This window comes from Chinchilla lanigera, unplaced genomic scaffold (assembly GCF_000276665.1).
Source record: "Chinchilla lanigera isolate Chin_1 unplaced genomic scaffold, ChiLan1.0 scaffold00020, whole genome shotgun sequence".
NCBI classification, from domain to species: Eukaryota; Metazoa; Chordata; class Mammalia; order Rodentia; family Chinchillidae; genus Chinchilla; species Chinchilla lanigera.
The window spans coordinates 2,697,791-2,724,821 of NW_004955421.1; the positions used below are offsets into that span (position 1 = coordinate 2,697,791).

The 27,031-nt window shown below is 37.0% G+C and overlaps 1 protein-coding gene across 16 annotated transcripts in view; it reads left to right on the top strand.

Annotated features, from left to right (window-relative positions):
* The window catches only part of Arpp21 (cAMP-regulated phosphoprotein, 21kDa), a 156,256-nt gene that overhangs the window by 16,032 nt on the left and 113,193 nt on the right, over positions 1 to 27,031 (top strand). The window contains exon 1 of one of the 16 annotated variants that reach the window (XM_005383662.2): positions 26,574 to 26,676. The exons of 14 other annotated variants lie outside the window; for them this stretch is intronic. The gene's annotated coding sequence lies outside the window, so the exon portion shown is untranslated. Of the gene's footprint in view, positions 1 to 26,573; positions 26,740 to 27,031 lie in introns of those variants that run through there. One more of the 16 variants, XM_005383664.2, reaches the window with a different exon arrangement.

The window sequence follows — 27,031 nt, forward strand, 5'->3', positions numbered from 1 at the left end:
AATATATAAATTACATATAAATTAATGAATTTGAACATACTTTGTATATTATATATAAATTTGGGATTTTATTATAAAAGGAATCATTTCTATTACTATAAGATCAGTGGTGGGTTGATCCATTCTATCTGATTTACTTTTTTGTTTTCCCTCTGAATTCACTTATTTCACTGCTAACAAACAATATCCCGCTATGGACAGCTTTACAGAAAAGCATCAGTGAAGAAAGAAAACTTGCATGTATCCCTGGCCTCAATCCATTGGCACTAGTAAAATAGTGTGATAGCAATGGAGAGTGAGGAGATGAATTTATCGTTTCAAATAAGTACTCAGGGGCTTCTGTACATTTAGGTTTTGATCCCAAAGCTCTGCTAACATGACCACCATGAACGACACTATCTACCATATAAATGCCACTTAGTGACCCAGGGCCTGTATCTAATACAAATGAGCTGTGCTGCTTACCTGGGTCCTGCTATGGAAGGAAGGAAGTAGAAGTTTTCTTATGTCACCTCAAGGGAAATTTCAGACTCTTTTTTAATTTCTTTTTCTTTTATTTTATAGGAAAAACATAAAATAGAACTTCATAACACAATAATAGGAGAAAAACTAGACTTAATACATCGAATATTGTCCTCTTCAAAGTAGTTACTCAGAGTACAAGATATGGGCATAAAAATTTCTCCAATCAATATTAGCACGAACCTTTTCAATGAATGAAGAGACACTAATAGTAGAGCTAACTTACATTTTTCTCCTTTTTCCCTCCTTCCTTTCCCCTTTCCCCTTTCTCCCATCCTAGTTCCCTTTTTTCTTTTGGGCAGTTTCTTCCCGAGTCACATCTATTGTGCACTTTAGACCTTATTTACTCTTTCAGTTTCTCCTGTGTTATTCAAAGATTCATCACTAAGTCAGTGATTCTCAAAACAAACCTCCACCAGAACGCATGGAGGGCATCTGCATTTTCTGATTCAGTTGGTCTGCATTTCTAACAAGCGTTCATTTGACACTGCTTCTGATCACGAAGGGACCACAACTAAAGACCCACTAGGCTAAGACAGAGATCTTCTTGTCACAAAGTAAAAATTGCCTTATTGATGCTTCAAATCTGAAATATTAAAGTGGTACTATAAAATTTCAAAGCAAACTAATACCGTTTATTTTTATTTCACATTATGTTTAAAGTATAGTACCTGAGAAGAGGAGATGAGGACTTCTGATTCTACTAGACAGGAAGAGGCAGAGGCCTATTTGTAGGATGAATGTGAGAGAATGCATATTTTCCACGAAGTTGTCTACTAACAACCTCCAGTGTGAAGTTCTAAAATCCATGTACACATCATAATAACCCCTAATCAGCAAAACTCTGTACTCTAGGGAGAAAGAAAATTTTAAAAATAAAATTTGGTGGACACTAGATGTTAAAATGTCAAACACAAAATTCCGAAAACACAGATTTATAACAGCCTTATTCATAACTGCCCCAAATGGGAGCAACCCAAATATCTTTCAGAAGGTGAATGGATAAACTGTGATGCAACTCTGACATGAAATATTACTTAGCAATTAAAAGAGTTAACTACTAAGACTCATAACAATATGGATGGAAAATAGCCAACCAAAACTTATTTTCTACTCTTATTTATAAAAGTTTCATAATGATAAAACTATAGTAACAGAGAACAGATTACTGACTGGGGAAAGGTGTGAGCCTAAAGCAGGGACATAGGGAGGGATTTTTCAGTGCTGGTACTATTCTTCAACATGATTGTGGCATTGATTACACAAACTTGTACACATGTTTAAGCTCATGGAACTGCACATCTTTCTGATAACTCAAATTTGCTATATGATAGTAAAATTTTTAAAACTCAACTATGTTTTTAGTTATACCAAGGAATCTGTGTTTGGCAGAGTTATGTAGCATAAATCTTCAACTTTTCAACTTAAATAAATGAATAAAAATGCTTTATTTCAAGAAAAAAGAGAAGTGACATAATCACTGTAAGCCTGCTTTGGTAAATTTTGGGAGGTGGAAAAATCCACCTGACATAATTTATACCTCTGTCATCCCTGACAACTCTTTCCTACTTTGTATTTGTGACTATTTTTTAGAACCCTTGGAATCCATATTGTTTGCAAAATGATTTTCGAGGCTGGGTTTCTTCCTCATACTTAGACTAATTGTGAAAGGACCATCATTCATACTACTATCAGCCAGATGCCATTCTACGTGCTTGACCTCTCAAATATTACCCTGTACAACAACTTTAATAGTACAAGGATGGCTGCCTGAGGGCTGTGAAGGCCCCTACTATTCTAAAGTAGCAGAATTTTTTTTCCTTATTTTAAAAACATTTTTGCTAGTATATGTTTGTAATATACAATGATTACATTTATCATGAGTAAAGTAGCTATAAATTTGAAAGACACTGAGAGCTCTATAAGTATCCAGAAGGCCCAGGTTTCCAGAAGTGTTAGCAGATTAATTCCAGCCAGTGTTCTCATGAGATAATGCCATTAACTATTTGTGGAATCGAATCCCATGTTTTCCTCTGTGAAATAGCTAATACATGTCAATGCAGTATATGGTCAATAGCTAATACATGTCTAATGTGCGTTATATGTGAAGCTGTCCTCTGAGTGTTTTATTTATACTAGTGTGCTTAATCTTCCCAATTGTCTATAAGGAAGGGACTCTTATTGTTTCCATTTTTATATAAGGAAACTGAGGCACAGAGATGTTCAGTAACTCTCTCAGAGCCAGCAGTGGAGTCAGACTTCAAGCCCTGGGTATCCATCCAGTTTGAGAGCCTAAGCTGTTAAACACTATACAACACTTTCTCTGCTTTTGTTTTATTTTTGCCTGTTTTCTCCAGTTGCAACAGACTGGGATTTTTGTTAATGTTGCATTTCAAATTGCATATAACCCATCTTCCCTGAGATAACTCATAAGCTATTGTACAGAGCTGACCTTGTGACATTTGGGCAATGCATCCAGTTTTCAATGCACCCAGTCACATGGGGCACTCTTGCATAGTGGAACTGCCAGGGTAGGCACACGTGGTGGGGGGATGCTGCAGCCCTGGGCAGAGGGAGGCGCCTGGCAATGCCTGAAGCTCCATTCTACTCTCCCAGAGCCACACATGCAGGCAGCCTTGATGGTGCGATGTTTTCTGTCCTGCGCATCCTGACACCATATAGAACCAGGAAGCTGCTCTTCTGCCACTTAGGTCTGAGTGCTCTTTATTTAAATGAGAAGCTAATCCTAGAGGATACTTGTTGTAGAAGCTTGCTTCTGCTTGGAAGGCTGTTTTTCCAACAACCCTGTGGAGCACAGAAGGACTGGGCTGAGGAACATGGGGAACTACTTGTCTCCTCATTCTTTTTCAAATTCATCTTGTGGAACCAATAGAGGAGAACATGGATGCAATTCAAATCTTAGAAACACAAAGGCTTTGTTGAAGTTCAAGGCAAACAAACTCCTCTTGTTGGACTCTGTAACATTTCCACAAACCTTTTTCTTTCCAGAGACAGCCAACTCAGTCTTAAAGGAAAACCCTGGAATCGGTCTGTTTGGGTCTGTTTCATTCCTGCAAGTCATCTGCAAGCCTGAATCCTAGCAAGGTGGCCAAGGAGAGACGCCATGAACTCTAGACATAGCCCTCTCCCTAGATGAGTAGCATGATCAGTTTCATAGTAACAGGGGCTTCTGTAACTAATGTGCATCTCAGTTGTGAGACTACTAAATCATCATCTATTGAGTATACATTTTTGTATTTTAGTGGGACGTCTGAAACAACTTTACTGATGAAAAATAGCTGTATGTTTCTGGCTAAGGATAGCAGAAATGATACCCTCTTACGATGAAAATGTAGTTATATGGCTTGGCGTCTTGCTGCGGTAAAGATACCAGTGGGTGCTGCATTCACTTTCGGTGCATGCATTCCAGGCGCAGGAACTGGACTGCATGGTGGAAGGCAGTGGACTGAGCACAGGCTTCTACAACAGTGTGTGTATGAATAATTTCAGAACCATTTGAGTCTCCTTGAACTTCTGTTTTCTTCCTTCTTTTCCTCTTTTCCTCCTTCTTTTCGTCTTTCTTACTTTCTTTTTCATGCCTCCCTATCAACTTCTCTTTTTCTCATTTTTCTTCCCTTCCTTCCTCCCTTCACTAATATGTACTAATACTAAATGGTATTGAGGGTTAAATGCACTGTGTGTAAACTGTTCCCTTTGGCATATGGCACAAAAATATCTATGAAAATATAGTAGCTATCATGTTTAAAGTTTGGATTAACAGTTCTCTGTTTAAGTTGAAAGATGTGACTCACTATTAAGAATTTTTAAACATCACTGTCTGAGTACCAAATTTGTGGTTCACTTTTGAAAAATGATACACAGTATCATTTTCCATCAATAGAAAGAATGCTCCTAAAATTTTCTCTTGTTGGCATATCAGTAAATCTTGTGATGGCTTAGAGAAGTTTACTTCTGAGTTCAATTCTGGTTTTATTTATGAGTAGCTACCCTTGAGACAAATTCTTTTCTGAACCAACTTTCTTTGGTCCTCCAGGTTCTGGTATGTATGGCTAGATTTGTGCTGTGCTGAATCTGAGGAGCAAGTGTGCAAATACTACTTGTAGTGTGAGTGGTGAGAGATGGCATACAAGCCAATCTTCTGCAGCTGCGAAGACCAATTAGTAGCTTCATGAATTACGGTCTTGTTTACACTGCTGTCCAAGATAATCATTTGTTTGTTTTAACTAAGATGCTCTATCTTTATCAGAGACATCAATCCTCATATTTAAATGATAAAGTCTTTGAATCTCACAATAATGTTTGGATTTCACAGCAGGCATCCCATCACAGCTCGTATTTTCCCTTGCTGACTTTGATAATCAAGAAATGAGTTGCATATATTCTTTTTTTTCTTCAAGCAGGTATGAAAACATGATGTGATCTATTCTAATGACTTCTTTTGACACAGACCCATGGTATAAGAAGTATAAAATATTTTTGTACAAAGTCTTGGTAGATACACACACACACCTACATGCAAGTGGACATGCATATAGCACACAAACTCTTACACACATATATGTGAAATAAAATATTACAAAGTCATAAACTTACCATGCACAATGAACTGTGATTATTACCCTATTCCAGTTACTTTCATCCTACTGTATTTGTTCCACTCCATTCTGTATTTATTTTATTTTATTTTATTTTATCCTTTGTCTTTTGTCTTTTTGAGACAAGGTTTCAGTGTGCAGTTCAGGGTGGCCTTAAACTCACTTTGTAGCCCAGGCTGGCCTCAAACTTGCATCAATCCTTCTGCCTCAGCCTCTGAGTGCTGGAATTACAGGTATGCACCACCACATTCAGCTTTTGTATTTTAAAAATTCAGATTTAAACCAATTATTTCATTTAAAGACAACACGTTACACCTAAAGTTAGAAATACATTGGCATGAAATACACATAAATTTAATCGTAACTATTTTTCCCTCAATACTCTTTGAAAGGAGTATGTGTGGCATTACTGTGTCTTTTTAATCTTTAGCTGTGTGTGATCTTAATATAATGGTCAAAATATACTGTCCTTTCTACTGAGTAAAATTCAGCCAATACTCTCTGAAGACAAGAATTACATCTAGTCACCGAGTAAGCACTTATTACTGAAGCAGACAAATTATTTTGGAAATTACAGTTATAAGCCATTAATCAAACTATCTTTACTTGTCCCACAAAAAGACTTCTTGCATAAGGTGGCCACTGTACACCTAGTAGGTGTTTGCTGATCCAAGGTGTGCTTGTCTTACAATCATACTGCACAAACTTAGATTATTTTATTTATGCCTTTGACACTCACTTAAGAATGTGAGACTATAAATACAAATAGTGAATATTTTATTTTTTTATTTTATTTTTTTTATTTTAAAGATAAAAGGAGGGAAACATTAACAGACATACAACATTTTACAACATATCACAAGCACAATACAGACAATACAGAGTTACAAACAAAGTGGTAGGGAATTAACAATGCTTGTTGTATTACATATTGATATCTTCAAAGTGGCTTCTCATGAAAACAGATATAGACATGCAATACTGGTCAACCAAAGACTCATTGACAGTTTCTTTCAGCATAGAAATAGAAGACAGAAGAATGGCTGTCTTTCCTGGTTAGATGATTAGAGGATATTTATTAATTATAGAATTGGTTGTATTTTTAAAAATATTTCTAATTTCCTATTATGTTCCAGACACTTTTATAGATCCTTGGCACCAAGAGATAAGCAAAGTATAGTCTCCAGCTTTGGAAAACTCAGGCCATTTTAGAAACCTGTGATCACTGCTGAAGTAGAGGTGTGAACCCTGATAGAAGCATCAGCACAGATACAGACAAACCACAGAAGTGGGTGGTAAAGAGCTAGAGAATTTGTTAGAGAAGAGGTAACTCTTGAATCTCATCTTTTTTTGTTAAAAGATAGCTTTAAAGCAATGATCTGTCACATGCTAGAAGATGAATTTCTTAAAAAAGCAGGAACTTTTCAAGAATGGAGGTGGCTGAGGCACAGCTCTAAGTGGGACACAGGTAAACCACTGTCCCGTTCAGGAGTGGCTCAGTCAGGAGGTGTGCAGATGCACAATGACATCTGGGGGTGTAAAGGTTCATGTAAGTTCTTGTAATAAAAACATCGCAGAGCTGCTTTGTGACAAGTGTCACAGGTGTGCATTGCACCATCTGCTGGCACTGGGAGAGCATGAGAGCTTTGCCAATGGCTGGAGCGATGTTCAAGCCCTGACAGGCCTTCCTGGCATCCTTCTATGGTATTTTCAGTCATGGGACTTAATTGTTTTTTCCTTGTTGTCTGAGTCCACTGCAAGAAGTACTTTAATAAATAATCACAAGGTAGCACTTCTAAATCACGGAAGATTCTTTGAAATATTTGTACTGAAATGCTTTCCTTCTTTTCCTCCAGGGGGTTTAGGGAACTAGTCTATTCACACATCTAAATAAGGGGGAAGATGACATCCATAAACAGTTGGCTCAGTCCACAGACGACTGCTTGCTCTCTTCCATCCCTCTCTGCTTATGCTTTGTTTTCAGCTTCATACTCTGATCTAATCCTGCTACATGTGAGCAGTGTGAACTCTGACTCTGCCTGCTTCCCCTAAATACACACCTTAAACGGGCCACCTTAACGCTCGCCTTAACCTTGCACTTCCCAGCCATCTTTGGTATTGGCCATAGCTTCTACCCTCCCCCACAGGATGCTGGAGCATCCTGGAGAAAGGCTCGGGAAGGCGCTCCCTCCACTTCTGGCAGTCTCAAGGAGGGAGGGAGGGCGCTGCTTCTAACTCTTCAGTATGTGTATGATAAAAAACTGACTTCACTTTTAGAGTTTACTTCTGGGTGGGTAATTGTCAAACTCCAAAGGAGAATTGCTAACCCTTGACTAAGGACTTTGTGCAAATGTTTCTCTTCTTTCCTGTGAGATACTACTTTCTTTATACTATAGGTGAGAGATAGAGATTTTTGGGGGAATGATGAAATAGTTTAAACTATTTCCCTTGAAAATTAGTGAACGATCTGATAACAATTTATCTGGAGTTTTTATTTTAGCATACTCACTGGAAAACAAAGAAACAGGCACTTGGAAAGCTGAATTGAGTGATTCCTTGTTTTTAGAGGCAGATGCTAGACTCTGTCTTACTTTATACCGCTCACAATTTCTGGTAGAACACCTTGAGCCTGGTAGAGTCTAATTGCTTGCCAACTCTACTGGAATTTCAAGTTCAGATTACATACTTGATCACCCATATATAAATTATCTGGGCAATATCCAGACAATGAAGGTCATGCCCTCCAAGTAAACAGACGTTTTACCTTGTCCAATTTAAATACATATTTTCTCAGCTTTGGAAAACATCAATTACTGAGTACAGCTTAGTATCTTCTTATCAATTCATTGTCATTATCTGAAAATCTGTTATTGAACTGTGCTCAAAAGAATGATAATTCGTGGCGGTAAAACTTTATTACCCTGAGATATAGCCACAAATAGAAACAGTGACTAGAAGTACAGGAAGGGGAAAAAGACAGACTCTGAACCTCTATCAGTGAAGTTTATGATGTACTTGTTAGCATATAGGAACACTGCATGTCACATGCTATTGTAGTTGTTTAGACTATCTACCTACTTATCATCTACCTAGCTAGCTGGCTAGCTACCTAAATATCATCTATCTATCTATCTACCTATTATCTATCTATCTATCATCTATCTATCTATCTAGTTTTTGGACACTGCGATGAGCTATGTCCCCAACCCTTTTTTATGTTATTTTTGCTATTTTTCATTTTGAGAAAACATTTTGCTAAGTTGTTAAATTACCCAGGATGGGATCAAAGTTGCAATCTTCCTACCTCAGCCTTCCAAATGCTGAGATTACAGCGATGCAACATACCCAGCTGCTTCTCTTTTATTTTGAATAGTTTGTGTACATGCTGTATGTGGAGGTTTGAAACTTGAAAATAAATAAACCACAGAGAAATTAGAACACTTATCACTTTCTTATGACTAGCTATAAAGTTTAAGAAAATTAATAGCATTTGATTATGATTGAACTTTTTATGTCCTGCTTGCTCCCCCAAACAGTATTTTGTGGGGTTTTTTGTCTGTTTCTTTGGTTTTTTTTTTTCCGGTACCGGGAATCAAACTCACGACCTCGAGTTTGCCAGGCAGGCACTGTGCCGCTGAGCTAAATCCCCAGCCCCAAAACAGTATTTTAGATTGCTAATAATATTGTATATTTTTCAGGAGAAAGTGAGGCACTTTTGGTACTTTTTAACTTTGTGACCTTGGGCATTTTTCTTGGCCTCGTTGTCACATAGGCCTAATGGATATAGTGACAGATAAATGTTAACCATTCTGCAGGATTAAAAGAATAACTGGTATCAGTTGACTAACATTTTGTAGGTATAATTAATAGGTTATCATAGCATCTTAAATTCATATTATGTGCCAGTCATAGTGTTTGTTTCTAGTCATTTTGAAATTAAACTTGTAATTTTTGGAGATGCTTGCAAATAGCCATACTTATATTTGCTGTCAGGAAATTATGTAGCATTATGGTGATCTCTAAGAATTACAGGTGAAAAAAGTCATACAGAATCAAATTTCATGTATGGATGCAAATTCACAACTTTGTGAAAAATCACAATTTTATTCCTTTTTTTAAAGAATTTACTTATGTGGCCACCTATAAACCAATAACCAGTAGTGATTGGCAAACAAGTGCTTGTATTTGTTCTTGTGTGTGAAAATTTCCTTCATAAATATTGTAAGTAGTGGACTGTGATGAGATATCAGGCATTTGAAAGGTGACCTAGGGGAGGTGACAATGGTTTAAAGCCAAGAAGGGATTCTTAACTGGGTTTTCTTATCACTGCAAGGTATTTTCTGCCTTCTAAACTGGTGTGCTGAGCTGTTATAGGAAGCGTCGTAGGCAGCAGGCTCTGAGAGGGAGTTTAGGGCACAGGATGTTTACTAAGGAGAGTTCTTGAGGCCAACACCATGGAACGGCAGGGAGGGGAGCAGGATTAGGTAGTGGCAGAATTGGAGCTGTAATTCAAGCCAAGTGAGAAAGGCAGCCTCCGCTGACCCCACAGGGAGCACTGCAGCCAGAACGGCCTTCAGAGCAATTACTGGGTATGGACTACTCCAGGTAAGAGTGTGGTAGGACGTGACTCACCTCTCTGCAGCTGAGACAGTCCTTCAAGTTTCAACAAGTCTTTGAAGAGAGATTTGTATCCATTGGCTGAAGTCTGTCGAAAATTTTTTTTAAAAAATACACCTCTAAGTACTCCACAATCCCCTAACACAAGTATATCTCAACTCCAAGTTGAAGAAAAATTGTTGTGCATAGTTGCTAAAGGGATAAGCCTTCACCATGGGTCAGGTTTTCCAAAGATGATAAGCTCTATAAGAGGTTCTCAAGCCTGGAAACAGGAACAAGTTACCTCCATTTTGAGAGTCTTTTCCATCTGACCTAAAGCCCACTTTGGTTACATACTATTTGCATCTGACAAAGATTTAATCCCAAAGAAACTTTTAAAATTAAACTTTTAGTTGTGACAATTTTTAAAACATGCATAAGATAGAGATAATTGTGGCACAAAACCCTATGTATGAACGACAGAGCACCAATATTATGCCCTTCTTGCTCCAGAGAAGTTTTTAATTACATCAAGCACAGCTTCCCATGCCATTTGCAGACAGGACAAGATAGATGTACCCTCAGAGCAGGGTGAGATTTCATAGTGTTTGAAGTCAGGAATGTCTCTTAACAGTGCTGGCTTCAGTGCAGTTGCTGGTGACAGAGCCTGGTTCTGGGAAGTGGTGTGCCCGCCCCCACTGTCCTTGGGAACACTGCAGGGCCGTTACTTACATTTCCCCTGTCCTGGCCCTGCAGCTTGGCTGTGGGGGTTGGATTTGGACCTAGAATGTGTGCTGAGGCCTCAGGCTCTCTCTGTGTCCCATGGCCCCCAAGAAAGCCATGCTCCAAGTCAGACCAAAACAACTTCAAGGCAGTTAACGTTTGCTTCATTTTTGTAATATACTGTAGAACCAAGGACCCTTCTCTTGAAAGTTGATGAACTTTAAAATGACCTGGCCAGCTTCTTATGCTTAGGGCAATTTTTCAGCCCAATGTAAAACCAAAGTCACAATTTCTGTTTAGGAAAGGAGGAACTTAGAGAAATTCTTCAAAGAATGTCTGAAGCGGTGTTTTTTATCTGACTAGGAATCTGAGACTCACACATTCAAACCGTTTCTGATTTGGGGCAAATTCACGTCCACAGATGGCTCTGCCAATGTGTTTGAGATGACCTCCGTCCCTGTTAAGCCCTGCTTTGCCAGGCTCTGTCCTCAGTGGAAGGCCCTGGCATGCCTAGGAGTGAATCAGCAGTCCGCTTTACCCTGTGAAATGAGGAGGACTTTGTTAGTTGTTGGGCTCTGGAGCAGGTGGCAGTGGGGGTTGTGGCGGTTGCGTTTCCTCTTTGAGGTGGGGGCTCAGCTGTTTCCTTGGTCACGCGCCTCTAGTAAGTGCTTGCAGGAGGCAGGAGGCCAAGAATACAGCTGAGACTTGAGCTGCAGCCAATTCCCAGCAGCTGCTACTCTGTTCTCTGAATTGGAACCCGTTCCAGGCTGCTATGTGGCCTGGTCTGGCATTTAGGGAGGGGCCTCAGAGGAGTGTCACTTGCATACTCTGAGTGACTTACCCACCTGCTATTTTCTGTGTGTGCAGTCTAATTTAAGTGACACATCTCTGACATTCAGATTACTTCAAAAAAATTTAGGTCACTACAGACAATAAAACGTTAGTCTTGCGGAACCCAAAGAATGTGCAGATCTTAAGGGAATTATTTTAAAAGATAAAGCCTAGGATGCCTTCCTAACTCAGAATGCATGAGTTTAATATAAATATGTCCTAGTTAATACTTATCTATCTACATATGTACAAAAGCAGCTTGAAAAAACTGCTGGAACAGCAGAAAAAACTGAGTCCTAATTTTTGCAGCACTGCATATATTTATGAGATTGTGTGTGCCATTGCCCTTGGCCTACGCCTCTTTTTTTTAAATGTGGTAATGAAATAATAAACCTCTTAGATCAGGTTATGAGAACTTGTTCTTTGAGGTAAAGAAATTAAAGTAAGTAGAAAATTCTGGGCAAAAGCTACACATGGACAATACAAATATCTGAAAATCCAAATGTGTTCTTAAATACACATATAGATGTATGTTTTTCTGCATAGCAGTAGTTGATAGGTCTCTTAAAATGACTTACCATAGTGGTGTCTTCTTTAATATAAGAATATCACCTCAGAGGTAAGAGATTTTTAACCAGCATTTGGGATTTAGTCATTTCATTTATTGGAGAAGGAAGAAGAGAATTCTCTGGGTAAATAATATCCCACAAGTTCATGAAACCATTCTCACATTCAGAGTACTAATCCTGATGAAGAGGTACTTAACGCACCCTACTCAACCTTTTAAATAATTCATACCACTTCCCCAAGGGTATCTTAAAGGGTGGAGCTCTATTGTTATCTTTATAGTGCCCATTCCCACCAAAGTAATTAATAAATTATGCAGAATATATGAAGGTATTAAATTCATTCCCTTAATTAATAGTTGTGAAAGGCACCATGATAGAATGTGTGTGTTACTGTGGTTCTGAAATAGCCAGATCCTTATTCATGGTGAGACGCCTCATCTGGTCTTTGCCCGTCTGCTCAGACCCTCAGCTCCAACCTTTCCACTCTGAGAACAGTGTCTGGAGGCAGGAACTGATCAAAAGTGGCACACTTACTTGGTGCTGCTCAGAAAAGGAGATTAGTGGGTATCATGTCACTGTGTTCCCTTCCCTGAATCCCAGTCTACTGAGTATGGAAGATCTGATTTCTTTTAGATTAAAGTTAAAGGGTTCCCTCTATAAACTGTTAATTTTGTTTGCAATTTTTTGATTGGTTCTTTAAGGAAGGAAGTAGGCTTAGAAAAAATTGCTCAAGTCAACGATATCATAACAAACTTATTTTTGAATTATTGCATCCTTGTGGTTATTCTTGACGGGTTTTAATGAATTAGAGTTGTTTTGATTTAGATAATACAAAAAGTATTTTATGATAATATAAATGTTTATTTGGTTAGTCTTGAGATTCTTTAGGCACTTTATTAAATTATTTGTTTTGCGTTTAGGATATTTTTCTTTAGTTTGTGATATTTATTTAAAACATGTCATTTTGTAGACTAAACTTCTTTTATTCCATGTTTAATAAAAAGTATTTTCTTACTTTTAGATTTATTGACAATTATTTGCCTTATCTTCACTATGTCATTTTTCTAATTAAATAGATAATAATTATGTTGCAACCACAAATATATTTCTAAGTGTAAGTAACACAGCCAGTAAGCATTTGAATTTTTTAAATATTTTTTCTCTCTTCTTAATCTTTGTGTTTGTTTGTCCTTATTAGAAAAGAAACACAGGTTCATTTAAAAAGATTTGGAAAGACTGCAAGCAGCATATGACCTCCGCTCTCCCCCACGATCCTATTGACTAGAACTAGCGCTGTCGTTACTTTCACATGCCCTTGTCCTTACTGACAGACACATTGTAATCGTTATCTTCATTCGTTCCAAAAGTGCACGGAAAAGTGTAGCTCTGTGCTGGAGTACATGATTAACAAGCCTGAGGCTCTGGGTTCGACTCCCAGAATACAAAAGAAAAAAATTATGGATAAAATTGAAGTCCTGGAACCAGTTTGGCAGAATTTAACTCTGTTCCAATCCCTGCCTAGAGTTAAACTTTAGTTATGATATTTACTGTCTCTATGTCTTACCTTCATCCATTCTAAAATGGGTTTACTTAAGAGTTAATACTTTCATTCTATACTTTCCAAATAACTACAGGCACGAAGTTCAGTAGATGTACTAGAATTTCTTTAAATTAATCCTATTTTCATGAACATTTAAATTCATTCTTACAGGAAATCGCAAATTGTATTAAAGTAAAACTACTTTTATTTATCAATCTGACACAGCGATGGTAGTGATAATGGGTAACAAATTGTTAGTTTGAAGATGAAATCACAGTGCTCTTCATTACGATTAGGCATGTACCCTCATAACTGATTAATAAAACCATTCCTGAGTTTCAGGCCCTCTATTAAGTGTTTCAATACAGGAAGATAAGAATAATCCTTCTTTTAAATAGACATCTGTGAGAGAAGCCTAAGTAACTTTCAGATTTCTGCTGAAGAAATGGCAGGTGCTTTGTGCAATGACCTTTGAAATCTGGACTATAATTGTAGCTTTACTTATCTTTTAATACACTTTGGACAGATGCTGAATTAAAGGAAGAGAAAAAAGCACATCAAATTCCTTATAGATAAAATAAAAGAAATCTTTTTACTGCAATCTTTCCAAAATGGGATTATAATTCATGACAAGTTAATTTGTAATACAGTTTTGAAATATTATTAATGCACTATTTCAAAATAATGCATTTTAAAAATCAGCCATGAAGCAAACCTTTTAATAATATATATAATCTTAAATATCCAGTGATTCAAAAAATGGTACATATTAATAGTACAGAATAATAGCATCATTTTGATGTGCTGGTACATGAATATAACATTCTGACTGTTTCAGCACTCATTATCCACTGCCTTTTTCCTCCACTCTCCCCTGACTCCCTGTTTTATCTGTAAAATTCTATATTCTACTTTCCAGAAAGTGATTTTGAAAAGGCAGACCATTATATGCTGAGACAATAGCAGCTAAGTACCATCACTGGTAACTGTACTATTCTTGCCAAGTTGTGTATCACCTGCAGCACTTTCCTAAAATCAAGAAATTCATATAGTCGAGAAGTCAAAGGAAAACACAAATTTACTCCTAAGGGATTAAAACGTCCCTACCTCAGAAGCCTGTAGCTATTTTTCACTGTAAGGTATTTCTGGTTTCCTTTTATCCATTTTGAGCAAGATTAGTTTTCTATATATAAATGTATTTTTTATAAGAAAAGAAAAATGGGAGTCTAAAAACCTCTTGTGAAGGAAGACTGTATGTAGTATGTGATAATATTATATTTTATTGCCTTGTATATATTTATATACCAGGTATGTGTGAGAAAAGAGAAGAAGAGAGAGATGTCTGTATGAATGTGCATCTGATAAGAGGTTGTATTAAGAAATCTACAAAGCACACAGAGCATGGTTATGCATATGATATCTTTTTTTTTTTTTTTTTTTTTTTTGGTTTTTCTCCGGTACCGGGAACTGAACTCACAACCTTGCGCTTGCCAGGCAGGTGCTTTGCCGCTGAGCTAAATCCCCAGCCCCTTATGCATATGATATCAGTAGTTCATTATTATTGGGTAGAAAATAAACTATTGCTCCAGTGTTTAAGAAAAAGCCAGTCCTACACTTTTCTTTCAAAGTCTTCTAGAGACATTCCTAAAACATTCACTTAGGTTGTAAGGTTAAAAAAACACCAAAGATAATAAATTTATTCCTTTTTCCTCCATATCTTATAAGAGAAAGTTTCTTAAAAATTTTAGCCTACCTCTCATAATGTTGCCAGCACACAAAGTCTGCAACAAAACCTAGGCTTCTCAACCAACCATAAAAGAAGAAAGCGAAATCATTAGGTAGGTTTTATTTAAACCAAGGCATTTTTTAAAAAATTTAATTTCCAAGATTTGCTTAAGGAACTCGTGCAGGCAGGGAGGGTACATTTAGGTGGTCAGTATTTGCTGTCCATTTTCCAAGTAACCGTAAATGTGCCACCTTGAGTCATCCAACAGATTGCTCTGTAGACTACAGTCAGTGTGTTCTCTCTCTGTCACTCATGCTGAGGTCTGTAAAGTTTAGAGCAATTTTGGCCTGACTTGAACTTGGCATCCATGGGCACGCCCCACAGGATTTGTCAGGCCACAGAGTGAACTGCAAGGAGCCAGCACTTTTATAATCGAAAACAGACGCAACCAGACTGTACAGAGAGCTTCAAACCACACAGGACATCAAATATGAGCTCTGTCATTTGTACACTTTCAAATAAGCAGGGTTCAAATAATACAACCTACACAGACATGCACACACTCACACATATGACACACTAAGTAGTTATTTATGCTTATTTGATGTTTTTAGATCAAAATCACTCTTTTTGTCATCATGTAGAAAACTTATAAGCAACAGCATCCCGTCTTGTTCATTACTTGCTTTACAACTTCTCTGCTTTTAGTGAAGATCTGTAATTTTTGGAAGTGCATAACATATTTTCCTACATTTCACGCTCCAACAAATGCAAAGCTATGCTATGCCTAACATATTCTTCTGCATAACTGTGAACAGTCATCCCTTGGCTACGGTGCTATTAATAAGACCTAAGTGACTTCTTTGTCTTAAGTTTTAAATCTATTTGTGAAAATTAAAATTTATTACAGGCTTCACCACAAATTTCTCCAAATATCCTATATTCCATTTTTTATGCATTAATTTTTCAAGGTAGTTTTTTACAGTTGGGCCTGCCAGCTGGCATCCCCTTTTTCCTTCCTTATCATTGTCAGTAAAGAAAGGTTATGCTTTTTTTTCTTACCATGTAATTTTCCCCACATGTAGAAGTTCAAATTTTATTAAGGAGACGAAATGCAGCAGAAAGGATTCTTCCTTGGAAAGTGCGTTGCTATACATTATGAATGCAAGTATTGACTTCTCATTCCTTATCTATGTTTAAAATATTGAAGATTTTACAAGTAAGCCGATTAGCTCACAACATGAATATTGCATATCTCACAAGATTGACAGATTTTTCATTTCTGTGAAATATTAAATAAGTTTTGTTCTTTGCTTGATAATCTCACCCTGAAAATTTCCATATCTGTACCCTGAATATACACTCCTGCAAACTTTTAACAACTGCACTCTCTCATGTTTCTATTCTTTGTTATAATACTCAATATTCAGCCCCCATACCAGAGTTCAGGTTGTCCTACTTTACTGTAGGGATGTTATATCACATTTGATTTTAAGAGCAAGGTTGCACATTAGTAACATCAAAGTGGGTGAGTTAGCTTCATGTACTTCTCCCTGAAATGTCAGTTAGCATTGAGTTCATCAGCAGTGTTCTCTATTGAAGTCTCTGAAAAATAAATGCTCTTCAAGACTATTTTGTCTGTTCATGCCACACTGTATAAAGCTAATACACTTTCAGACCTTTACCTGAGTCATGATAGAATCTATGAATTAAAAGCCTTCAAATCTTTGACTTCATCATCTGGAATCCCAAGGGAATTCTTGAATGTAATGTAATCTTCTTTCTTCAGCACTCTCTGTTACATTCAGCCCTGGGACCACACAGCAGCTTTTATAACTGAAGTCCAGAGCAGCCTTGTGTCTTGGGATTTCTTCCTTGATTTCTCTCAGTTCCTTTATGTAGAATGATCTGAGAAGTTGTCTTCCCCTTTCCTTTAGTAACGGCAAGTTCTAATTACTCAGAGCTTATAGGGACTGTTGTTTTTATTAGGTAATTAACATGCATTAGTTAGTTTAAAATGCAGAGGTTTGCTAAAAGCAAACATCCATTTTCCCCGATTAAAGGTTCTGGTTAGAAGGTTTGTGCAAGGAACATCCACAAGGCACAAGAGAGTCATCTGAAAATTTTAAATGCAGGTAACTCTATAACTGTCTCTTCAAGCAAGAATGTTTCCAAAAAATTATAAAAGATAAAAACGTACATAAACTCAGGCTGAGGTCGGGGAGGAAGTGCCATTCCAGTGTCCCAGCAGCTTTTTGAGGCTGAAACTGGTTATATGAGTTCAAGTCTGACACTGAGTGGCCGGGGGCAGACCGAAGTTAAAGTGTAGCTCCTCTCCTCAAATGGCCAACCACATGCTGCCTTGAGGTTATTTTCCAAACAGGATATCTGGGATGCAATCAGCATTGCTCCAGATGGGGCCAGAGCTCACATACTACCCCATACAATCAGACACGAACATCAATTCACATGTTGTAAGCAGGCAATTTTCTTCTAGCCAAGCTCTGGACATTTTGGGAAAACACAGCTTTTCTCCACTACTATGCTATAAGGTTCTTGAAAATGTTTTCTCGGTGGGGACATGTTTATTTTTGCTCTCAGAGAAGTGGTATGGATCCTCTTCCTGCTGGGTGCAAAGCAACAGTCGTGGATACACGTGACTGGGCACCCTCTGTCCAGGAAACTTAGTAATGATATCCATCATCTAGAACACTTCTTTAGAAAACTTATATTTTATAACATGACCTAAAGAGAAGCCAAACATTTGGTCCTCTAGAAAGAAAGGCTGAGAGACCTTGTTTTACATATTTACTTTTATAAACTGCACATTGCTTTAGCAGCGTCTCTGTGAGTCCTCTCTCTAAAGAGCAGAGCTCCTCTCACTTCGCAGGCTGCTTTCCTTGCCTTTCAGGAAAAGAGGGATCAAAGGAAACACTCATGCCACCCTTCCTTTTGCCTTTGTAGTACTAAACACAGACCCTTTCCCTTTAGAGCTTTCACACCCATTCTGGGGTATATTGATTGTTACTCTGTCACATAGAGTTTTAATTATGGTAAGGAAAAATTCCAACAAAATGCTGCTACTTATTAGAACAAAAATCAGTCAATCAATTACGCCAAAGCCAGATGCATTCATTTATCTTCTATTCCAAATGCACCTTCCTACAGAAAATCTGAGGATAGTAAGAATTATTCATTGGACATTTAAATTTTGCTCTAAGCAAAGTGGCTTTCTCCTTCTCATAACTGTGTCTGCGGTGGTATCCATATGTAATTCCATGTAGCTCTGTATTAGGTAGTATAGACAAAAAGGAAAAGCAACACGGAGAAAAGAGAGAGAGATTTTTCCAAGGAGGTATGAAAAGCGGGGAAGATGTGATGAGCTATAATCCCTTCCATGTTGTGATATCATGACCATCTCAAGTGAGGTCCTGTGAGAGTAACTCAGAATAAAACTTCATGGAACAACTGCAAGAAACACAAAAACAGGAAGTAGTGCTTTTAGGAATTTTTTTCATCTAGAAAAAGTTGTGCATGTGATTGATGCAGTCTGTAAGAGTTAGTCATGTTTGTTTGTTTGTTATTTTTACTGGAGTTTAAACATAGGGCCTTTGTATTGAGCCATATTTCCAGCCTTTTTTATTCTTTATTTAGAGACAGAGTCTCACTAAGTCACTAAATTTCCCAGGCTGATTTCTGAATTATGATCCTCCTTCCCCAGCCTCCCAGAGTGCTAGGATTACAAGCCTGTGCCACCATACCCGACTGTTGTGATTAATCTTGATTGTCAACCTGATTGGCTTGAGACATTCCTCGTAGATAAGGAAAGCGCACCGCTGCATGTGTCTGGGGGAGTCACAGTGGGAGCACGACCTTGGGGCTTGTATCTCTTCTATCTTCCTCTCAGATCCTTCCCCTATTCTCTGCTGCTGGGTGTCATGAGCTGAACAGCGTTCCACTGTGCTTACACTATAAAATTTCTCTTTGGAGCAAGTTGAACATGGACTAGAACCTCTGAGACCGTGAGCCAAACTAACCTTCTGGTCTTTCAAGTAATTGATTGACAAGCTGTGGATGTAAGGCTCACTATTATGTCCCAGAAAGAAGAAAGCTACCCAGTACACCTTTCGTCATCTAGTTTAGGGAGTACCACGAGACTGATGAGACTCATCTGCGTGTGATTTTTGTGTTCTGAGACTCATCACCCTCTTTTTTACCTTAATGAGAATGTCTTTCCCGCTACCCATGTGTTCTTTTTTATTTATTTATTTATCTAGTTAGTTAGCTAGTTATTTTTGGTCTTTTTGATACATGCAATTCAGGCTGGCATTGAACTCACTTTATAGCCCAAGCGGGCCTCGAACTCTCAACAATCCTCCTGCCTCAGCCTCCTGAGTGCTGGGATTACAGGTGTGCACCACCATGCCCAGCTCCCTGTTTTCTTTTACTAGTATCCATTACTTCTCATAAGACTGTTTTTCTAATTACCCTCCAAGAAGACTTTGAGGAAACCTAAATCTAATAGAGTAACATTAGCGGAGGTATACAGTGTTGTATTACTATATTTGCTTTAGTCCTCTGGATTCTTTTGCTTTCAAATCCCATTGTCTGTTGCTTTCTCTCCTTAGTTCAGTAGGAGCTGCTACTGCTAACTTCATCTTTCTCCTTCTCTAGTATTCTATCCAAAGACTACACTGCCGATGCCCATTAAATATACTTCAGCTCTCTTTTAATGGATAGGCTCAAAATCACAGAGATTAGCCAGACCAAATCCTTTTTGAGGGCTATGGATCCAGAAGTATGTCAGTATTTTGCCCTTGCATTTGTTCCAGTTGCTGTTAGCTAAATTTAGGGAGAAATTTAACCTTGCCACAGTGCTTAATAGGCCTGTGAGGGGCCAGATGTGCAGATTTTAAGTAGAGAAAATAGAAACAGTAAAGTCATCCAGCCTTTGCTGCTTGGGCTACAGGTAGATCTTGAAGCCTGCTTTTGTCAATGGAGTCAGCAAATCTTATTTTGCACCAGCCACTGTTTTCAGTACAGGGCTTAATACAGAAGTAGACAGATTGTCCAAAATTCCTATGGTTATGCTGCTTATAAAATAGTGTAAGGACAATGCTTTTTCACTGCTTGGTCCAAATGTTAAACTTCATTAGTGATTCATCTGCATTGCTGAGCTCCAGAAGTATCCAGTGATTGAAGGAGCCATCAGCCAGCTGATCGACCACTGAAGAGACAGTGCAAGCAGGCAGCTTGCTGTCTTCCTCACCATGGGCTAGAAACAAATAAATGCAGTTGATGTAAGGATAAAATGTAATAACTATGTAAAACAGTCAGACCCAAATTACCCATGTAGTAAGCATTCAGTAAAGAGTAGTTGTTACTCAATAAAAGATGGTGTTGCTCTTTTGCTGAATTACATAGAAAAAGCTTCCTATGAAGATGTTGACACAAAATTATAGCCCACAGCTACCCTATGTAACTAGAAGTTCTCTTTAGCTATGTGCCTTCTGAAATGCTACATGCTTTCCTTGGGATAGCAGCTTGGGATATACATTTTTGTTAAAATATTCTCTGATTTTGCTCCCCCTACCCCTTTGAGATAGGAATATACCTGGTATGGTCATGGCTTGTGCAGTCACAGAACGTACAGATCCATAATTTGGGCTTTTGTTTTTAAGAAATGCCTTTCTATTCCTTTGCTCCTTGGGAAAATCCTTTCATTATTTTCCTATGGTGGAGGGGGCTTGGGTTATGGGTGATCAATCTAAACTTGTATGTTGATTATTCTTAATTAGATTGAGGAATGAAGAATTTGCTAATAGCAATTCTCAGAAGGCAACTTGAAGACATGAAATATTCATTTATAGTATTAAACATAAGTATTTACATAGGGAAATAAAAAACCTCATGGTAATGAAAATTTGTTTTTCCTAATTTATATATAGAAAATAAACATGACTTTTGTGACCATGTCAAAGATCTAACAAAATAACTCACCTGTTTGCTTTTATTCATTTTATCTGAATGTCTCTTCCTTTCTTCTTTTCTGTAAGAAATATTTTAATAACTCAAGCATTAAGCTCCTAGTTTGACATCTATAACTGAGTCACATCTCCTAAGTTTCATTGTTCTGAAATGACAGACACTTTTTTCAATTCTTGTAGGAAAGGAGAAAGAGTTCATGTCAGATATACCAATTATAATTTTAAAATTAATATTTCTCTTTTCCTTTAAAGTGACTTTTCTCTTTGTGATTAATTTTACATTTTGAATCCTTCAAACTAGATTGGAAAATATGAATTTTTGAGACACCTTTGTTCCATTACAGGGTATTTGCAATACAAGTAGCTAAAAATAAATTATGGATTATTTTCTTAGCATCCAGATAAAAAAGAAATAGTAAAGTATTGTCTTAGCTAATCAGAACTAACTTCGGAATCGGAAGTCGTAGTATCTGTGAATAAGCAAGCATATCATTTGGGACATCATTTTCCCCTCCCATCCCTAAAATAGGAATGCCCAGTATCGGAGATTGCAGTCAATGATAGTGACAGAAATGTGAAATAAAACTCTGTAACTCACTGAGATTCCTGGAAGATCTGGACATATAAAAATATTTTTCCTTTACAAAGTTATACATCATTATCTGCAAGATCTCACCTGTATTGATAAGTTTTTGGAAATTTTGTTTTAGTTTGCTTGAATTAACAAAGTTACTGCTTAAATATGAGAACCTGGTTTTTTGCTTGAACATTTGGAATGCTCATTTCTAACTATTGCTTGTCCTCCTACATCAGTATAGATTCTAATTAATTGTTTCATTCCTAAAAAATTATCATGCCTTCCTCAAACCCTGGGTATACTTCATCTGGGAATCATGCAGACATGACTTCTCATGTGGCCTCTGAAATAACTTCCACTACAAGCTCCAGGTGTGGAAGGAGGAAATCAGACAGAGAGCTAGCACACAAAATAGGGCATGCTATTGGTATTGTCATTGCTATATTTTATGGGAATTCAGGATTTTCAAAAACAGACTGAGCAATGTGTCTAGAAGTCCTAATATGTCCATGCAGTGAAGTTTTGGGGATAAGACCAGGGAAGGCCATCAACGGAAGATATGCTCATGCAGTTTCTATGCAATATTTGTGGCTTCATTTTTTATTTTAAAGAGAAAAACTCAATAACAAAATAACAACAATGAAGACAAAAACAAAACATAGAAACAATAAAAACTGTACAGAATTTCAAAACAAGATGATAGGAATTAACAATGGTTGTTATCTTACATATTGTTAACTTCAACAAAGTTACTCAGATTACGAGATGTAAGAAAGCAAAATTGATCAAGCAATTAAAGACAATAACAAGTTAAAAAAAGTAGAAATGATACAGAGCTTCACTAAACAAGATTGTAGGAATTCAACAATGGTTATTATATTGCATATTGTTGTCTTCAAAGTAGTTGTTCTGATTACCAAATATACACATGCAAACTTGGTCAAGAAAATTTTTTGAGGAAAGATACTAGTAGGCCAGTGTAAACATTGTATTGATCCTTCCTGAAACACCCTGAAAAATCAATTATTTAGATTATGTAAAGATTTCTATTAGTGACAGCATTGTAGGAATAAAAGAAATTGAAAAGAACTGCACTCCTCAAGTCAAAATAACTGTTTTTGACCCACCTCTGCCACTATTCAGTGGTAGATCTTGTTCAAAACACTGGATTGAATGCCAGAAGATTAGCTTATCTCAAAGTTCTTTGCATCTCAGAGGCTCTCCGTACATTTTCAGTTTTAGAAAACTTACACCTGGTTGACAGTCATAACACCACCACATGTGTGTGTAAATCATGCATAGTCTCTTAATAGAATTGTGTTGGAAATATAAGGTGGCGATTAAACTGCCTGCATGGTTTATAAAAGCTGAGGCCCTTTCAAAACCCTGGACTAGTTACAGTGATCTTGGCTTATTTCCTACTTGGCAGCAGGAAGTAGGAAATTGACCTGAGTCCCATTGACCTGAGTCTCTGTGTCATTAATTTTGGCAACATATTTCTCTTTACCTGCAATGAAAAATACACAGAGAAGCTGGTCCAGTGGAATGACAAAGCTATCAAGTGGTTGCCCCATTCCATCCAGCTCCCTCATGAGGATTGCTTATTGACAACCTGAAGTTTTTGCTATACCTACACCATGTCCAGGCTAAGCTTTTGGAGAAAGTATTTACAGAGTTGTCTTTTTCAGTGAAAAATAGTGTTTGTTATCCTCCTTTGCTGAGGCCATATTGACTCCACATACATGTTCTCCAAACATCATATTCCCCTACCTAACCTCTTTATTATGGTGTCCAAATTGTGTAGATAAATAGCAAAACTTGTCTTACACAGACCACATTGCTAATATGATAATACAATTTATTGGGTACCTATACAATTCAAATACCAACCATAGCAGAGGACATCTATAGAACTAGTCTGTGCAAGTATGTATCATTGTCATCAGTGTATCAGAAGAAATTTTTTAAAGCAGAATATTAGTTTCCACTCTTGTACTATCACTTTTCAACTGATATTTTGGAATGTATTTCCCCAAATATGTTTATTGCTTATTTTGTATTTATATTATATTCAGGAAGAAAAAAAATCAAAGTGAGATTGTGTTTTTTGGTCTAAATATCATGTCCTAGTGTGGAATATCTTTGTACATAGTAGAAGATGATACACACTCCTTAAAAGAATGGGCAAATGAAACACTGGCATATGACCATTTTTGTTTAGATTCTTTTTACTGACATCAGATCTCTCCTAGTTTTAAAGACACTTCTATTATTGTGGAGCTGCTTTTGTGCTCAAAGCTTTTCATGTGCTTTTTTCATTGTTGGAATTCTGCTAAATATAGATCTAGATTGCTTTTCTATCTCCATTACTATAGTTAAAGAAAAAGTGAGAGTACATATAAGGTACTCTGATTTAAACTGCTTAGCCCTTAGTTCAAGCATAAATAAGAATGTTTATGTAAAATATTTCAATTCCCTAAAACCCTAGTTCTTTTTCTTTTCTTTTTTTTTTTTTTTTTTTTTTTTCTTGGTGGTACCAGACATTGAACTCATGACCTTGCACTTGCCAGGCAGGCACTTAGGCCACTGAGCTAAATCCCCAGCCCCCCTAGTTCTTTTTCTTAAGTGGATGCTCCCCATCTTAAACTGTTCCTCCAAAATAGTTTTCTGGTAATTTTGTCATTTAAATGGCAACTCAAGAATCCTATAGAGCACCTGTGTATTTGGTAGATCAAAAGGAGTCTAGTTGAAGGGTAGAATTTCTGGTTGAATGTCTTTTGTACTTATATAAGAAAAATTTTTTCTTTGGGAAATTAAATTTATGTGCATATCTCTCATTGATATTTTTGTCACCTTGGGAAAATTTTAGACTTGCTAAAGGTGAATATACTGATCTATGCATTCTGTTCATCCCATTGTGCCTCTCAATGATTTTTAACTCTTTTTTTAAATGCTAACATAATACAGATAGATATGAAGTGTGACTATTATTTCTGAAGAATTATGCATCAAAAGTTTTTAACATCTTCCAATATCTTTAAATCCTTTTTGAACATTAAATGCTTTGAGAATCTGTTGCATTTTAGTCTATATGACTTTGCAGTATTTATAAACCTTAAGTGGTAAATTGGCATACCGCTACTATTGCTATAATGTGCAAGTGGTTTTAATTCACAGAACTGTGGCCAGCTCAAAAAGAAAGGAGAGTGTATGTGGGAGAAACATTTCAGCTGTCCAAATAACTAAAACTTGACTGTGTTTTTATTATAAAGAGTCTATATTGATTTGGAGGAAGATTAATCATGTCTGTTAATTTTTAATGTGAAGTGAAGAAGGTAACAGATAAAGTGACTGTTACTACTTGTAAATAGAATTCAGCTTGAATTTCCCACTTAGTTATGCCCTGAAAACTAAAACCCTGCTGGAATGTGGATCAGATCCTATTCTTTCTATGCATACATGTTAGCACACGGATTGATACACAGTATATAGCATACACAGACAATACAGTACATAAAATACAGACTTACACATGCACACACACAATTAGGACACAGTCTGTTGCTGGTGAGGAAAGGCAGAATATTTGGTGTTTTAACTGTGCCCCTCTTGTCTTTTCCTTTTGCACTTACCCATAATCCTACTTGCTCTTATTTCAACTCTAAGTCAATCTAAAGGAATAAGAAACAATGTAAGTATGATAGAAAGCCATGATTATTTTAGTCATTTTCTTCATAGTGAATAGCTAAGTGATCCCCCCACAATTTTGGTTACAATATTGTTTTCACCAGAACAACTAGGGTAACTTTTATTTGGTCTATTGTCTCCTCCTTCTTCTTCCATTATCCTAATTACAAAAATAAAATTTGGTCAGAGTATTTATTCACAAAATATTGCAGAAAAATTTTCTTGTATATAGTTTTTGTTCTTTATGAAAACGATGAAACTTGGGATGGATTAAATGGCAATGCAAGAGTAGGGTTGGTTTGGAGAACTGAAACTGGAGTAGGGCCGATTTCCTGGCACTGCATTCTTAGCAAAGAGAACAATTTTAACCAGTTACAAAAATATTTGTGATCCATATGTTCCTCTCTGCTCACTCCCATATGCCCATATTCTCTTTTATCTTGGTGGATGATTTTATGATTCAGGCATGCAAGAATAATACCTCACTGACTTTAGAGCTCAGTGCTATTTCAAAATGTGTCCTGGTAATTACGCACTCCCATATATCCAGGCTGTTAGCACTTGAGCTAGTTACGTGAATATCAGTTTGTTATTTCTCTCTTCGTGGAAAGAATTATATCTTGCATCCTCCTACTGAAGCTGGAATAATATATGTAAGGCTTAGATCTGAAGCTGCATTGCTATTCTCCTGGTGGATTAAATTCCCTGTACCAATATGAGAATCAGAAAAAGGCAAAAGGTTTGCAATAATTGTTGACTTCATTGAACTTGTGAAAAGGAAAAGAGAATCCAAAAAGTATTTTGCAATTCCATATATCATTGATGTTTATTCAGAGACAGATTAGATAATGAGTTTTTAAATTAAGTAGATCATCATTTTAAGGCATGTAATTTCTATTTAAGATTGTCAGCTATAGTAGTCCAGATAAATCTGACCAAAATTTTAAAAATTAAAATTTGCTGATTAGCAATTTATTTTGCTCTAAATGCATGCTAGCTTACCACTCAAAAAGTATACGACTTATGACAACCAAAGATTCATATTTTTAAGGCTGGCTATCCTTTCAAGTGATTAGTCTTATAAATGATTGAATTTTTAACAGTTGTATTCCTCTTGCACAACAAATGGCTTTGTAACCCAATATGTTAACATAGCCACAGTAGTATCCTGTGAGAAACCAGCCTTGCTCATTTCAACTTGTGGGGAGGGAATGCTTAGGAGAAGAAAGAGAGTCTTCAATCGTCAGAGGAAATAACTGGGATGCCATTAGTATTTCCATAGACTGGGACATGACAGAAGAGGTGTGTATTTTGTTGGAGTTATCGGGTGAACGTTCAAGGAGAGTTACAGCAAACAGGAAAGAGGTACAGCTTGGTTTTGGCAAATGTTATTAGGAGCCCGTCTCTATGTTTGTATTCAAGCTGTCTTTGCCGCTGCTCCTGTAGGAGTTGTGAGAAAAAGAAAGTATATATTATAGCATGGATTGTTTTCAACGGGCTAGGAGCTTGCAAATCTGTTGAATCCCTCTGACAATGTTTCTTTGCTGTCAAACAGAATGCTCAGCTGGCTCTTGATGGGGAGGGAGGGATGTAGATAGTCTTCACCATGCAACAAGAATATTAGGAATCTTCCCAAACTGTAAGTGGAAAGAAAAGA